Genomic DNA, 16586 nt, shown 5'->3' with positions numbered 1-16586 from the left:
TGACATGCAAGTATTAAGAACAATATAATGTATATTTTTCTGATAGTTCAGAACTTAAATACAGTAATAATTACACGATTCTGCATCATTGATACAGTAGTCGAGATATTCGTGTGTGAGCTATTATCAAACAACGATATTGCCAATGCTTCACCCTTGAGTCTGGTGCCTGAACGGGTGGTACTGTTCGTTGCACGTGTGGTATCTTTGAGGAGGATAGAGTTTTCGCAGTAAAAGATTCCGCCACGAGAATGCCGCAGTGTCACTACAGACATAGTATAGAAAGTTCTGCCTCGATAATAAACATGGCTGTTGCGTATTCCATGCTGAGCACTGAGTGTTCAACGAAAGCCAGTCTTCTTCTCGGCTGTTCGTGCCGTCTCTACAGTTTCCGTGTCCCTCCAATTTCTTATTCTTGGCGGCCAAGTGAGACGGAGTACCGAATACATTTCGCCACTCGCCATCTTTCCTTCTCCCTCATGCAATTCGTGTCCGCCTCGGACGCAGTCAGCAGTATGTGTCATCTATATCGTACTCCACCTGCCACCGAACGGTGTGTGGCGGAGAGTAGTTTTATTACCAGAAACTGATGTCAACTTCCCTGTTTGATGAGCGAATGGCGCTTAGGAAGAATGATTATAGGTAAGCCTCTGTATTAGCTCTAATTTCACGGATTTTGTTGTCGTGGTCATTTCGCGAGATGCATGTGAGAGAAAGTAGTATGGTATCAGATTCTTCCCCAAAAGTGCTCTCTCGAACTTCCGATAGTAAACGTCTTAGTGACGTACGTCACTTTTGTTCCAAAGACTGCTTCTGTGACTCTCTCGCGCCAAATAAACGATATCGACACTAAACGCGCCTTTCTTCGTTGGATCTTCTCTGTCTCTTCTATCATTCCTCACTGGTAAGGATCCCAGATCGATGAGCAGTACTCAAGAATCGGCTTTGATGTATACACTACTAAATTTACGCGTTAGAGTCCCTAGCAATAAGTGATAGCATTGCTTGTCTACTGCTAGTTTTTGTGAACTAAAGTTGTTCCACAATTTGGGTGTTTAAGTGAAGCTTTGATCTCTCTTCTTAAAATGATACTTTGCAACCTAATATTGGTTACCTGCTTCTAAATGATCAGTTTTTAGCTGCTTACGGCAACAGTCGCAATTTGAACTGTTTGTCGTAATAGACTCTGGGAACTCTATAAGTTTTTTTGTTGCTGATGATTGTTGACGTTCAGTTAAAAGCCAGTGCTCTATATGAGCAGCAGACGGGGTATTTCACCTCGCTTCCCTGATGGAAACAGATCTACTGTAGCGCAATGGACTCGAAACAGCGGCCAAAAGACCAATGACGGGGCGGTTGTTCTTTTATTGTCGGGGCACAAAGTTTCAAATACCGGCTCCATGGCCATTGTTCGGTCTTCACAGCTGAGCTCTTTGCCCTCTACCAGGCTGTTCTTTACATCTGCCGCCACCGACATTCTGCTTATGTCATCTGCTCCGATTCCCTGAGCGCCATCCAGAGCCTCAGTGATCTAAATCCGGTTCACCCTTTCGTGCACCGGATCCAACGCTCTCTTCAGCAGCTGGTGGACGACGGTTCTCCGGTTAGCTTTATGTAGGTTCTTGGCCATGTCGGTATCCCTGGGAACGAAGCTGCAGATGCCGCGGCCAAGGCTGCGGTCCTCCAGCCTCGGACAGCTTCTTGTTGTGTCCCTTCGTCAGATTGTAGCAGGGTCACTTGTCGGCGCATTTTATCGCTGTGGCATGCCGATTGGGCTGCACTTACGGACAACAAGCTTCGAGCCTTGAAACCTCTCCCCGCGGCTTGGACGTCCTCTTCACGCCCCTCTCGGCGGGAGGAGGTAGTTTTGGCCCGGTTACGAATTGGACACTGCCGGTTCAGCCATCGACATCTGCTGACGGCTGCGCCGGCGCCGTTCTGCCCATGTGGGTAATTGCTGACGGTCCGCCACATTTTAACGTCCTGTCCGGATTTTACTACACTGCGTCTTGATCTTGGCCTGCCATGTACTCTCGATGCCATTTTAGCGGATCACCCAGCTGCAGCTGCTCGCGTTCTTCGGTTTATCAAATTGACCAACCTGTCTAAGGACATTTGATTATGCTGTTTTTTTTAATCCTATGCCTGTCGATCTTTTATCGTGTTTTCCCTTTTAGTTGCTGTTTTAAACTTGTGCCTCGCGGTGCATTCCTAACGTAGTCTGGGCGCTAATCACCGTTGAAGATGTGCGCCCTAAAACCACAAAAAAAAACAAAAAAAAAGAGGCCGTGGCAATTCCAGAGTGCTCCTTTGGAGCACAAAGTAGGCGAATATGCTTCTGTTTAAAAGTATGACTGGAAAGTGGGTCACCAGCCGCCTCATTCTACCTTCCTCTGTACTTTTACAAATTTCTCCAAAACTTTTCGCATGCGAACATACTTGTGCTTTTTTATGCTGAGACGGAAGGCAGTGAGGCGAAATACTGGGAGATAGTGGTCGTGGTACAACAAAGGGTAGGAGAGAATAGCAGTACGACAGAAAGACTGGCAGTGGAGCATAGCTGATAATGACAGAACAGTACTAGCAAAAGAGTTAGGGAGACAGTGCCGGTGGGAGAGGAAGAGAAAGTGGAAGTCGGTGGGAGAAGAATAAGGGAAGAAGAAAGTGCAAGTGCATGAGAGCCAGTGACAGTGAAAGAGCGAATCAATAACAGTGACAGCGAGAAACAGAGAGATAGTGGTAGTGAGAAGAGACAGCAGTAAGAGAGAGAGAGGATTGTGTAGTAGTAGGACAGAGCAAAGGGACTGTGCCTGTGGCATAGGAGGTAATGACAGTGAGTTGGGCTGACTGAGTGGGTGAGAGTGGGTGGGTACGAGCGACTTACAGCGATGGGCTAGTGGGTGTGAGCAAGTTACAGTCAGGGCAGCATTTGGCAGGGAGAGGCTTGTTAGGAAGAGCTCGAGTATGTTCACACTCCAGAATTTTTAAAGGCGCAGTGAGGCAGCCTGTACCCCACTTGTCAGCCAGAGTCTTTTAACAAAGAGGCGCATATTCGCCTTTTTTGAGCACCATTTGATTTTTCCCTACTGCAGCAGCCCATGTCACTCCTGTGAAAAGATCTCGTTGGGTCAGTATAATTTTGATTGTTTACCTACGTGAAACTTAAAAAGCGCTAAACTAATTTTTGACCGAAGAATGTCTTTTACCTGCACAGAAATTATGCGTGCGCTTCAGTACAACTTGAGGTTCCCAGAACCCTTCTGATGCTAACAGAGACACTAAAAACCGTAATTCTCCTTATTAAGACACCTTAAACAATACGTTTTCGCCTCACGTCGTATTTTATGTGCGCATAAGAAGTGTAAATTTGAACCACTGTTTCTCGGAAACGAATAAAGAAATCAGCAAAATTTTCAGTGTTGTTCGCGGTCGGGATCTTACGAATACATTCTAAAAATCTCAGGCATTTTCTGTGCACAGCCGGGTTGGAGTTCGCGGCTGTTTTTTGGTACTGAAAAAAAAACATTTTCCTGGGGTGTTCAAGATGGCGGATGAAGAGTTTTGAAAACAGGAAGATGGTACATCTAGAAGAATATATCGTTGAAATTGCTCAAATTTGTTGCAGTTAGTTGTTTAGATACCTGCTGCTGGCAGCGAAAAACGCCTCCTATGAGTTACGTTGTGTCTCCATAAGCCCTTTAAGGCGCATCTCATAAAAAAAAGGAGCGAACCGATTTGCTCCACTATTTGCCTAATGTGGTAGAAGTGTGTAACATTCAAGCTTTGACATTGTACTTCAGGACATTTACAGTAAGACGACATTTTTGTTGGATATACAAAAGGTCTCTTGCACAAGGCCTATTGAAAACACTTGGCTGTACAACTCGAGTTATGGGTGCCGGTTTTGTGCGCGGCGGTTTGGCATAGTCCTCGTATACAGGCCTTTGCCACCAGGAGGCGTGCTCGCCGGCGCAGCTAGAGACCTCTGGCAGGGAAGCCCCGCACCACCACTACGGACACCTGAGTAGATGAGGGACTAGTAGAGACATCTAGCAGACAGGTGGTGGAAACTCAACACGGTACGAAAACTGAAAGACTTAATTTTCTGGTTGCTGTTATGTATTTCTAAATTCACACGAATGTTACAGAACAACTTGAAATGACACGGAAATTGGGTGTGTTTTACCAACATGTTTGAATATTGTACCGACACACATTGTACCACTTTTCATTACGTTCAATATGCATGTAACTAGTCTTCATAATTTATGACGGAGCTGTTTGTGGATTATTGTCATCCAAAGATGGCACTTAATAAGACAGAACCAGTAATGTGGTGGTTTATACTAATTAGTGACGATTTCGACTTAATATATTGTCTGAACCTATATCCCATATTCCATTTCAGGTTAGGGCTTAAAATATTTTATCATTATATATTTTAATCATTGTAAGCACTACCACTCAAATTACAATAAAAGAGAAGTAGCTGAAATAATTTGTTTAATATTGTGTGCTAACAGTAAGAAATTAATGACTGTTGGTATTTTATGATAATACTGAGCACCGTAAATATTTTTTCATCTTGTAAGATGAAAAATAAATTTATATTTGATATAATAAGTATTTAAATTTCGCACAGAGATTTTAAAGAAAAAGTGTCATGCATTGATTTCGTAAAAATGTACATCTTATTTGTGACAGCATAATCAGGCTGTGGTTTGCGTGTGAACACCACGTGGGATCCGAAGCACGGACCCCACGGGGGTTCCCGGCATGCTCCACATGCCCGGGCGGAGGTGGAGGCCAGGGCAGAGAAATCTGAAAATTCCAGCGCCGGCCGGGGATAGAACCCCGGCCCGGCTGGGGCGAATAGCCCCAGACGAGGCGCCGGAACGTTCAGACCCTCTGACCACTAGACCACCGAGGACCCCAGCCGTGTGTGGCTTGGAGCCGGTGGTCGTGGCGCTTTCCGCGTCTGTGTTTACACGGGACACCGGCAGAGTGACGTAGTCCGGTCTAGGCAGCAGGTGTGTGTGTGTGTGTGTTTACCAACTCTTGCACCGGCCGGCGGGCAAGCGCTAGGACTCAATGTTTCTCTGCTCAAGTCCCACCTCGTAATTTACAGTTGATAGTGGCCACGTTGTAAAAGTAGTGTTAACCCAGCCCGTCATATTCTTGATACGTTCGGCAAGGTACAACTTTCCACTCAAATTATTGAAATGGGTGTGGTGAAGTTTTCTTGGAGCATATTCGCAGCACTGGGAGGGCAGGTAAAGGCGCGGTGCGATGTGAAGTTTCGTGGCATCTTCCATATAGTTACCTGTCAGTCACGTAGTTCATTTATCAATCTAAGTCAATTCGCTGTAACGTTAAATCCGTTGGACGTGCTACACTTCTTAAAATATATCAAGTGTTGCATTGTGTACTTGTGAATATATTTAACGGAATCGTTGATAGATTCACTGGTTTTGTAAGAACATTGCTTATGTGAACGAAAATCTCTTCACAAGTCTTCGTCTTCATTATTTGCCGGTTACGCACTCTTGGTTGAAATTATTGATCTTTCCACCTCATCGCGGAGTGAATCAACATGAATTTTGGTATTGCGTCGTCTTCCAGTCTTGTGTGGTGGTTTTTTTGAGCTGGTCCTGTATTCCTCAGTCACGTCATTCAAACTTTTGGCTCCAAGTTCTCCTATGATGTGTGCTCTCTTCGTGCTGTCGGATAATTTGTACCTAACTTCTTTTGATTGAGGCTTTCACGTATTCCATTTCCGTTATAGTCAGAGATATTTTACTACAAAGTTGTCCTCCCTTTGTTGAAGCGCTGTTGCTGTGTAGCCTGGCGTAGTAATGTTTCCATTCTTTTTCTTGGTGTCGACCAGTGTTAAAGATTTTAAATGTAATTTGCGGTAACTCCTCTAGTCGAACCGCCGTTGTCAGATTTTACACCTGTCAGTATTGACATGTTCACTGAAGGGATTGGAAACCGTACCTCTCTTCGTCTTCATTAACATCACTTTCTGTTGTTAAGAGACATGAAATTAGATGGAAGTTACTTCCGTACAAGCCGTGGACCGTTTGAACCTGCAAATAAGATAAGTAAACATCGACATTTGGAGTTTAGGAAAATTTAACTTTCGTTTTTCATGATTGGCATATGGTGCTATGATGTCCATGTCCGTTTTAATACGAAATGACGCTCGATCTGTTTGCATTGATGTGGAATAGTATTTCTCTGTCTCTGGCAGATGTGTCAAGTTAAACATCAACTCACGTATCAATATGTACGGTCGCTTCGCAGTGTACAAAACTTCTAAGTGAATGCAATGTAAAGCTACGGCTATTTATGTCACACACAAACTAACTCGTCACAATCTACGCGGCACTTTCCGTTGACCTAGAATGATGATATTCGGCGAGAAACGAGGTTTGTACAATAAAAGAAGAAAATCCGAAAATTGTCAAGTTGTATTTTTATCATACGACAAAACTTTTTTTTCTGCTGTTTGGTATACGACTGTTTGTCCGTTCGGACCCGTTTTTCCTCAGAAACGAGTCAGGGTATCAAATTGAAATTTATATCACATGGTCCCTTGGCGGTGTGAAAAATGTAAGCTTTAAAGTTCGTGCTGCCAAAAGATACGGCCATTTAAGCCATACATTTTGACACTCGCGAACTCATTCATCAAAACCGACAGGGTATTTCCCGATCACCTGCAATCATAAAATTCGGTAAGGTGTGAGAGTACGAGTAAATTTTTGTCATTGTCGAAAGTGTTGGAGTTCCCGTGACCGATATCTTGACGGTAGCGATATCGACAGCAGCTGAGATTCGCCATTGTAGGGATGGCTGAACTGTGTGTACGGAGTCCCCGGTGGGCTTTTCCCACTCACAGTTATTCCATATTTTTTTTCCTTTCGTGCCAGTAGGAACGGCAGGTCGAAGCGTCGTTCGCAGCGTACCTGAGCCTGACGCTCGCTCCTTTGCAGCAGCCGCTATCTGGAGCGTTCCAGGCCATTTCTCCAGCAGATCTCGCCGCGTCAGGCGTTCACTTTCTGCCCAGCCGAGCGCTCAGTCACGGAACAACGGCCCACCGGCTGCCGAGCGATAGCGTCCACACCCCCCTCTCCCCCCGCGCTGCCTCCGGCTCCTAACATAGGAGGGGGCTGTGTGAGGCCTGCGAGCTTCCCACTTGTAACACTGCACTCCTGTAACACGGCCTAACAGCAGGAGACACGGTTGGGTCTCAGTGTAGCTCCATACACGTACCCACACTGTCAGTAAAATCGTTAGAGCTTGAGTTCTGTGACAGGTGGAACGACCACCAGACCTGACGATGTATGAGACAGCGTCAGATGTTGAGTGAGCACTGTGAAGGACACGCAGATGCTGGTTGGTAAACCTCCGTGTAAGCGCATCTCTCTAACTTTTCGTTCGCGGTCTCTGTCCTAGATAGAGTTGGGAGTAAGCGAAACGTCGGTTAACTCTTCTAGGGGCGTGCGCTTCAGGTCTTTCGACCGCAAACTACAGCTGTACGAAGAACGCCTCTCTTGGCTCATTTGAGCATCTCCGCGGTTGTTCCGCAGTTTCGAAACGAACGCTCCATTATTCGCAGAGACTCAGTTGTGAGGACCAATTAGGGATAAAAGGTCACGCGGGTGGGTGGCGTGACCTTTTTAGGCCGTACGCTCCCCTGTCGCCGGTCATTGGCCGCTGCGTGACGTCACACGGAGCATGCGCAGATTTGCTGCTGCTGCGTGGGCGCCTCACCGCGAAACAGGCGACCCCTAGCCGCCTGCAGCCCGGCGCGCGCCCGTGCAATGTGGGCTGCAGCGCCGTAGGCGGAATTTCCAGTTTGTGGCCAGCGAAATGTACGTGTGAGAAGAGCAACGTTGGCCTCTTCTCGATATGTTGCAGGGTTACGCTGTACCGTTTGTTCGACAAAGTGATGCGGTTGGATTGTTGGAAGAATAGATGAAGAGTGCCAAGGTCAAACGTTCTAAGTGCTAAAGCTCAAATTTTTCAGGCGAATCGAAAAACAATGTATATCATGCTGCTCACCGGATCACTGCCAAAAAATACACTCTTAAGACGAAAAGACGACACGCAACGAAGCAATCATCACAATGGAACGGAAATCAGTAGATGAGATATACTTGTGTAGACAAACGAATGGTTAGAATTTCAGAAAAACTGGATGATTTAGTCGAGAGAAAGAGCGTCACTAATTGAGCAAGTCAGTAACGTGCTGGTCCACTTCTTTCGCTTATGCGAGCGGTTATTCGGCCTGGCACTGATCGTTGGATGCCCTCCTGATACATATAGTGCCAAATTCTGTCAAACTGTCACTTTAGATCGTCAAAATCCCGAGGGGCACAGCCCCGAATCCTTCCGAAACCAGGCAGGGAAGCGGGTAACAGGACCAAATCATCCCAAACTGACACACAGTATGTTGTATTACAGACTATATTATATCTCTGCCACGTTACTTATCTCCTTCCCCTACCCCTCCCATGTTTTAAACAACATATATTGACTCACTTATGCAAATTTTGCGCGTGCCTTAGTCGCTGGGGCTGTGCCGGCTGGACTTTATCTCAATTAGATAAAAGATAAAACTTTTTAAACACACAATACATGTGAAAAATTTTTACGTCTTCTACTGTAACGATATGCTTTCCTTTACCTGCTTGGAGTATTCAGAACTTTTAGGACGGCTACGGGAGGATTCTGTCCCATCGTTTTTGAGACCCTTGCGGGCTTGGGAGGATTCGGTACCATTTTTCTGAAAGCGGGAGGATTCGGCGCTGTGCCCATCCCGAGCTGGTTGGAGGGCCCCGCCCATAATTCTCCAAATGGTCTCAGTCAAGGAGAGATCCGGCAACCAAGGTAGGGTTCGGGAAGCAAGCAGTAGAAACTCTCGTCATCTGCGGACGGGCATTAACTTGCTGAAGTGTAAGTCCAGGCTGGCTGCTTTGGAGGCCGTAGAATGTCGTCGACGCACCGCTGTGCCGTACAGCTAAGCTGCCGCGGATGACAACGAAGTGGGTCCCGCTGTGAAGAGAAATGGCGCGTCAGAGCGTGACGCCCGGTTGTCGACGACAGATCCCACCGCTGTCCGGGGCGCCTCCAGACGCTTCTTTGCCAGCCGTGGGGGTCTCAGTTCGAATCGGAACTCATTACTGGAGACAGCTCTACTCCACGTTCCGTGGGTTTCATTCACCACCGGCGCACCGTGCCGGGAGCAGCGAGGTAGCAGTATGTTGAAAGTATATTAGGTCATAAAAGTTGGCCGCTCTTACAACGGTGGGCGACTTCGAGAAGAGCTCACCCATCCGCACCTCACAGCGACAGACCCCACTATTGTAGCCGTGCTTCCGTAGCGTCGGAATAAACAGAGCAGCTGCGAAGGTTCAACGCAACAGATACTCTCTAAAAAGCGAGCCACCACCCCTCCCCCGTATTGAACGACCTCTACCGTCCCTATGCCCCACCCGCATGCAAATTTTTTTTACTCCTTTCTCGTTTACTATTCACATCTTCTCGCTCCCCCCACACATTTTTCCGCTTTGCTCACTTGTCTGGGGACATCAAACGCGCGTATTTTTTTTCCGTTTACCTTCTTATATGGAGCAGCTTACAAAACAGAGCGAGTCGGAGACAGAGACGGAAACGAAATAAAAACTATGTATTGCCGTTTCTGCCCTCCCGCAGCGAGGAGGCGTGTTCGCTAGGGGAACGACGTTCCGTGTGAACTCTAGAGAGGAGTGTCGCGGAGGGCGCTGCGGGCTTAAAGGCCGCAGCTGAAAGGATTCCGGGACTACGGGCCGTCCTGGCGCGTCTCGCTCTCTCTCTCTCTGCCGGGTCGTTTTCCGCGCGGCTTGCCACGACACACACACACACACACACACACACACACACACACACAAACGCGCGAGTGGCAGATTGACGGATGAGAGTAGGAGGAGAAGAAGACACAAAAAGAGAGGGATACCAGAAGGAAGGCTACAAAAGTTGCCGGAGTGCGCGCCAGAGATCAAAGTCCCGCCCGGGGTTTCGGCGCTCGCGCCGCTGAACAGGGCGTAACGAACCGCCCCTAATGGTCCCCTAAGAGGTGGTGTGGTGGGGGCGCGCACACTGCGGCGCTGCCACGGAAAGGACAACTCGTGACGTCACTGGGACGACCTGCAGCACGGGTTAGGTCGAGGGGGGAAAAAAGAAAAACCACTCCACTCTTGTGATCACTGCCGAGTCCGCATCGTCACGGCTTGCCCCTAGCACAGATCTCGGCCACCCGGTACGTACCTCGGGGCCGCTACTGCTGACGCTGTATGCCAGACGTGGGCAGTCGTTTTTAGACCCCCGAGTTTGATTCGCGTCCCCACTTAAACTCACGTGGCGTCTTGTCACCTGACGGTACAGTAGCGCTCTTTGCACATAGTCAGAACTACAGTGCCCGTGTTGGTGGGCTAATGCGCTCATATAACGGGCAACCCTTTTCCGTCATTTTATGTTCACACGATCTTCAAATATTTACATCTAGTTACGCTTCAAGATCATTGTTTGTTGACTACGACGTGTAAAGTAGGTGTATTAAAATTTCTGTTGCAAAAGTCTGCGATGCCACTTGTAAAGAAATGTTCACGACACGTAAGTAAATGTAAACATATCAAGATCGGATGCTAGGCATCTTGAAAATAAACACCCATAAAAGCAACTGCTTTCAGCTAATCGAATATAGGCTCTTAATTACCTTCAGTTTCAAAAAGTGCAGAGTTCTAACGCGTCCAAAACGGACACGAAATATTTAGTAACGTTAATACGAGAAGGAGAGAAACGAAATACGGCAGTGAGATAGGCAATCGCGATAGCAAAAGCAGTTACAAGTAACTTAGCGATTTGTCGGCATGTCATTCGAGGGTTTGAAATTTAGTGTGTTGATATCCGCAAACACTAGTAGCGAGCTTTTTTTTTAAATATTGATGCAAAAATACTTGTGATGAATGATCGCGTGCCTACGCGTTGTTCCTGTATCATTAAAAAGCGCTCCCTCTTCAGGCCACAAGTGCCCCATCGGGACCATCCGACCGCCGTGTCATCCTCAGTGCAGGATGCGAATAGGAGGGGCATGTGGTCAGCACACCGCTCTCCCAGTCTCCGTGATGGTTTTCTTTGACCGGAGCCGCTACTATTCGGTCGAGTAGCCCCTCAATTGGCATCACGAGGCTGAGTGCACCCCGAAAAATGGCAACAGCGCATGGCGGGCTGGATGGTCACCCATCCAAGTGCCAACCACGCCCGACATCGCTTAACTTCGGTGATCTCACGGGAACCGGTGTATCCATTGCGGCAAGGCCGTTGCCTCCTGTATCATTACATAAAGTAATTTTCCCTGATCTGCATTATGAGGAGCAAATCCGACGCGAGCCGAGCGTCGGCGGAAATATTCGAAAATGCGTCCCGATTAGAGCACAGTCGCGCTGTCATCTACACGAGGCACGCGGTCCGAGGCGTCTTGTCACGGTCCGCGCGGGTCCCCCCGTCGGAGGTGCTGCCTCGGGCGTGGGTGTGTGTGTGTCTCGTCCTTAGCGTAAGTTAGTTTAAGTAGTGCGTAAGCCTAGAGAGCATTGATCCTCAGTAGTTTGGTCCCATGGGGACTGCACGGATGTGACGCCGCCTTAGCGTTGCAGCGGATGCTGACGGTCGCCACAGTCTGCCGGCTGACACACTGTACCTGAACAGGCGTCTCATCAGGTGATGGTCTCCCATGCACCGAGTGCTTTCCGTCCACAAGTGTCTGAAGGCGAGCAGCCACGCAGAGCCGGCTGGGGCTGGGGGCTGGGGGCTGGGGGCTGGGGGCTGGGGGCTGGGGGCTGGGGGTTGGGGGTTGGGGCTGTGGCTGGGGAGCACACCAGCGCACTGCAGTCGTTACTGACTCAGTCGTACGCGCCATAGAAAGTGTGTTAGTGGTAACACGCATCGAGACTCACGTTTACTGGAAGCGGCAGTGTGACTCAGACACGACTGATGTCGCTCACCAGACCCTGGCTCGACCAACTCTCCAGTTTTCTTCGTCAGACTGGGGCTCCGCGTTAACGGAAGAGAGAGACCACCCGATCAAAAGTATCCGAACGCCTGTTGAACTCTGCTGGGAGCAGTTTGAGTGAGGTGTCTCAATGTTCAGTGGAGGAACGGCAGCGCGTTGTTCCTCGAGAGCCGAAAACCGGAGAAGGTATTAATGTTGGATCCTGCGGTCTAGGGCGAATCCGACGTTCCAGCTCACCACAAAGGTCGTCCATTGCGTTGTGGTCGGGCCACTTTATTTCGGGGATGTTATTGTTCACAAAGCATTGCCTTACATATCTTGCTTTATGACAGTCTGATTTTCGCATCTTTTGGCAACGTGGACATCGGTTTCAGAGGGACGAGAGAGTGCAACAGTGGCTGCGACTGCGGATCTGTCAGCGACCGACCGCGTGCTGCGAAGCGGGAAAATGTCGTCTCTTCTCCCAGAGGGATAAATGTAACGCGTGTGGTGATTACCTTTGAGTGGAAGCATTCCGTGGTCCTGTAGTTGCAGGTGTTCAGTTTTCGTAATTCCGTCAGCATCGCCCCTTTTAATTTGGCTAAATTCCATTAATTACGTTTTAGTTTTGTTTTCGAGACGTTATTTAGCCTGTTCAAGAGATCTTCCGAGTCGTTTGCCGACTCTCAGAGAAATGAAGCGTCATCCGCAAATGTCTTAAGTTGAAACCCCCCCTCCCCCTCCTATGACCTTTGGCTGCATTTCCAAATGTCTCCTTGCCTTGCCTTACTTTACTGCACGCCCAGTGTACAGGTTACATCCGTGTCGCTCCCTTCTCAACCACTGCTTCTTTTCAGTGCCCTCTGAATCTTGTAGCAGTACTCTGATTTCTGTCCCACTGTGGACAATCTTTCTGTCTACATTTTCCCTGCTTCCTTCATATCTTCAGACAGTGCCTTCTATCCGGCGTACTGTAATCTGCAAATGCTATAAATACAAGTTTGCACTTTGTGGACCGTCTCCACTTAAGTAATTCGTTGGATCAGCATTGCGCGTGAGAACAAAATACGACGAAGTAGTTGACGCAGGTAGGAGGTACGGCGAGTGGCTGCAGCGTCAGTAACTTGCCAGTAGAGTGTGCTCGGCGCCTGACCCAGCAGAGCCACGAGGGGGCGTGGCCCGCGCCTTTTAGGGCCGCCCCCACCAGCTCCCCCCGGCCATCCCGAGACGGGCTTAATTAGTTCGCCTAATTGCGGCACAAACATTTGCCCTGCCCTGCGACGCTCGTTAAAAGTTAATACCAGAGCCGCCGCCTTGCCTTCATTACGGTCGCGCGTCGCCGGGACGCGGTCTGCGGTCACACGTGCGGGAAAGTAGCCCGTCCTAAGAGGGAGGCGGGCGGCGGGCGGCGACTGCACGACACGTCACAGAGGTGTCTGCACGCGGCCCTAACCACTACGGCTGCTGTGCTTCGTTCGTCCTGGGGATAAACCTGATGCGAATGAAGACAGCAGCCGCAGCATACGTACAATGGTCTTGTCACGCTCTTGGAAATTGGCACAACTTCTGTATTAGGCATTCTGTTACTGTGTCGTCGTAAGTGATTCTTTAAGATATGAGGGGCAAGTAATGCAACCCGTTTCCTTTCTGAAAGCAGCGTGGTTTTATTCAGTATTCCAATAAACTGTATTTTTCTCCTCTTCTATGGGTACAAAACCCCTTTTTTTTTTCAAACGGGTTAGTACGAGGATCATCCCGCACCTGTGGCTTTAATTCAGCCGGTCAGTAAACGCTGTTTTCAATATCGCGCTAGCCTTATTACGTTCCAGAGCGAAATAAAAAGGGTTGCCGTGCCGTCGATTCAGTCGCAACAGTATTGCCAGCTGTCCGGTAAAATTCATAAAAGTCCGCCTTTCTGGTGACGAAGTACAGAAGGCACAACTAAGGCCCGATCCAAGCTAGGCGGCCGCGGTGACCGACCGGTTCTAGGCGCTACAGTCTGGAACCGGGAGATCGCTACGCTCGCAGGTTCGAATCCTGCCTCGGGCATGGATGTGTGTGATGTCTTTAGGTTGGTTAGGTTTAAGTAGTTCTAAGTTCTAGGCGATTGATGACCTCAGAAGTTAAGTCGCATAGTGCTCAGAGCCATTTGAACCATGCTAATGGTGTGCGAAGACTCAGGAGGTGTAAGGATGTGTAGAGGTATCAACCGATGCCAGTGTTTCGTCTGTGCGGTCAGTTGTTGTTGTCCGTCCGCCGAACGAGCCATCGCCACGCCACGCGCGGACAGAACAAAAGGCAGGGCGTGGCGGTCGGCGCTCTCCGACCTATCCGTGTTGAGACACGCAGCTGCGAACGGGAATCCCTCTATGCTGCACCATCGCAACTGCATTTTTTTCTGTAAGTTATCGAAAATCTCTTCGTTTTCCGTCCTAGAAGAACAGATATTTTTCTTTTTTGTTCGACGATGAACTTTTCGTTGATTTTGACGTACTCCTATCTTACGAAGTAGACTGACCAATTAAGAAAACTGAGCATTTAGTTTCTATCATAACGTCCAATTATAAGGCTTTTTACTGAGACTTTTTTTTTAAATTTAAGCACATCTCAGGTTGATCTCGCGAAAAACTGACTATAATTATTAGTAAACGATTGAGAACACTCAAGTGAGGGACTGATGACCTCAGAAGTTAAGTCCCATAGTGCTCAGAGCCAGCCACACTCAAGTGATACTATTTCTATTTAAAATACGTAGTTAGGCTTTGAGGGCAAAATGTCGGTCGCTGAATACAGGGCTGAGAGCGGCCTTTTTGTTTCTGGGGAGGAGGACGGTTCAAACCCGCGTGCGGCCATCCAGATATAGATTTTCCGCGATTTCGCTAAGGCTTAAGGCAAATGCGAGGGTGGTTCCCTTGAAAGAGAAGGACCGACTTCCTCCCCCGTCCTTCTCTAACCAGATGGGACCGATGAGCTCGCTGTTTGGTCCCCTTCCTAAAATCGACCAGTCTGTTTCTCCACCTGGCAACCGTTGTCGCACCACAGTGAAAAGTTTCGCCCGTTGCCGGAACGTTTCTCCTCGCACCTGGCTGGCAGTCCCGGGTCGTCCGCGCGGCAGGTCAGCCTCGCACGCTGACTTGCGTTGGGTGGGCAGGGAGGCTGCGGTAGATGCAGGTGCCGGGGCCGGCTGCCGGCGGTGTGCGAGTGCAAATGGATCCCCGACCAGCCCCAAGAGCTGGGGGACACGCGAGGCCCAGAACAGCCTGCCGCCTGCACCTGTTGATCCGCCGTCTGGCGCATTCCAGCGCTGGAGGCTCCAGGGGGACACTCGGCCAGCAGCTGCCGCTACCTCTGGAGGGGAGGCAGCCCCCGTAGCGTTGCTGTTGTTTTGCTAAACACTTGCTCTTCTCCCACGTCTTTACTCCGCGAGGCACTGCGCGCCGCTTGCCGTTCCAAACGCCTACGGAGCGTCAGAAGAATCGCCGCTTACGCGCCTCTGCGCCCACTCAGACCAGCCTCCTCTCCGTGGTCCCAGCGCCAGCGATGCAGACGCCGTCCCAAGAGGAATGGTCAGTATTTGGGGATCTTCGTCTACGTGGATTCACAGCCTTTAGATTTGTGTGTGTCATCGTCTAGACGAAATGTAGCGTACATCTTTTAGTAGTCATGTGGACGACTTCACACTTCACATTCTTTACATCCAATTGCCGCTTTTCACACCATACAGACATCTCGTTTAAATCATTTTTCTATTCGTTTTGATCACCTGATGATTTACTAGGCGGTAAATAATAGCTCCGTCTGCAAATAGTCTAACGCTGTCTGTGTGTACATCAGCAACATCAGAGCGCCCCTAACATTTCTTCGGGGAGCGGCAGACGTTACGTTTTGCTCGATAACTTTCCGCCAGTTATCATGAACTCTGACCTTCGTGTCAGGAAATTGCGAATCCAGTTTCACAATTGAGACATTACTCCATAGGCACGCAATTTGATATGGAGTCGCTTGTGAGGAAGGCGTCAAAACCCCTCACGAAATCTAAAAATAGCGCTCATTGCTTCGTGAGAACATAGAGCTAGTTGTGTTTCGCAAGAACGATATTTTCTGAACTCGTGTTGGCTGTTTGTCAGTTTCGTTTTGGCTCTGAACACGATAGGACTTAACTGCTGAGGTCATCAGTCCCCTAGAACTTAGAACTACTTAAACCTAACCAACCTAAAGACATCACACACATCCATGCCCGAGGCAGGATTCGAACCTGCGACCGTAGCGCCTAGAACCGCTCGGCCACCCCGGCCGGCTGATTAGTTTTCTTCGAGGTAACACATAAGGTTCGAACACAGCATATGTTCCAAAGTACTACTGCAAATCGACGTTAATGATATGCGTCTGTAATACAGCGGATTACTCCTGTTTCCTTCCTTGGGTAATGGTGTGAATTGTACAACTTTCCAGTCTCCGAGTACGGCTCTTTCTACCAGCGACCGGTTATATATGATTGCCAGGTATAGACCTATTGTATCAGCATATTGTGAAAGAAATGTGCCTGCTATATCAG

General features: G+C 48.7%; 1 protein-coding gene and 1 pseudogene across 8 annotated transcripts in view; one reads left to right on the top strand and one right to left on the bottom strand.

Moving 5' to 3' along the window:
- Nucleotides 1-16586, top strand: part of LOC126428074 (fasciclin-1) — a 603451-nt gene that overhangs the window by 427965 nt on the left and 158900 nt on the right. The window lies entirely within an intron of this gene.
- LOC126428642 (5S ribosomal RNA) lies at nucleotides 11252-11369 on the bottom strand (annotated as a pseudogene).

This window comes from Schistocerca serialis, chromosome 12, assembly GCF_023864345.2.
Source record: "Schistocerca serialis cubense isolate TAMUIC-IGC-003099 chromosome 12, iqSchSeri2.2, whole genome shotgun sequence".
In the NCBI taxonomy this organism is placed as follows: domain Eukaryota; kingdom Metazoa; phylum Arthropoda; class Insecta; order Orthoptera; family Acrididae; genus Schistocerca; species Schistocerca serialis.
Note: the sequence above shows the minus strand (reverse complement) of the source record. Positions and strands in the feature narration are given on the sequence as shown.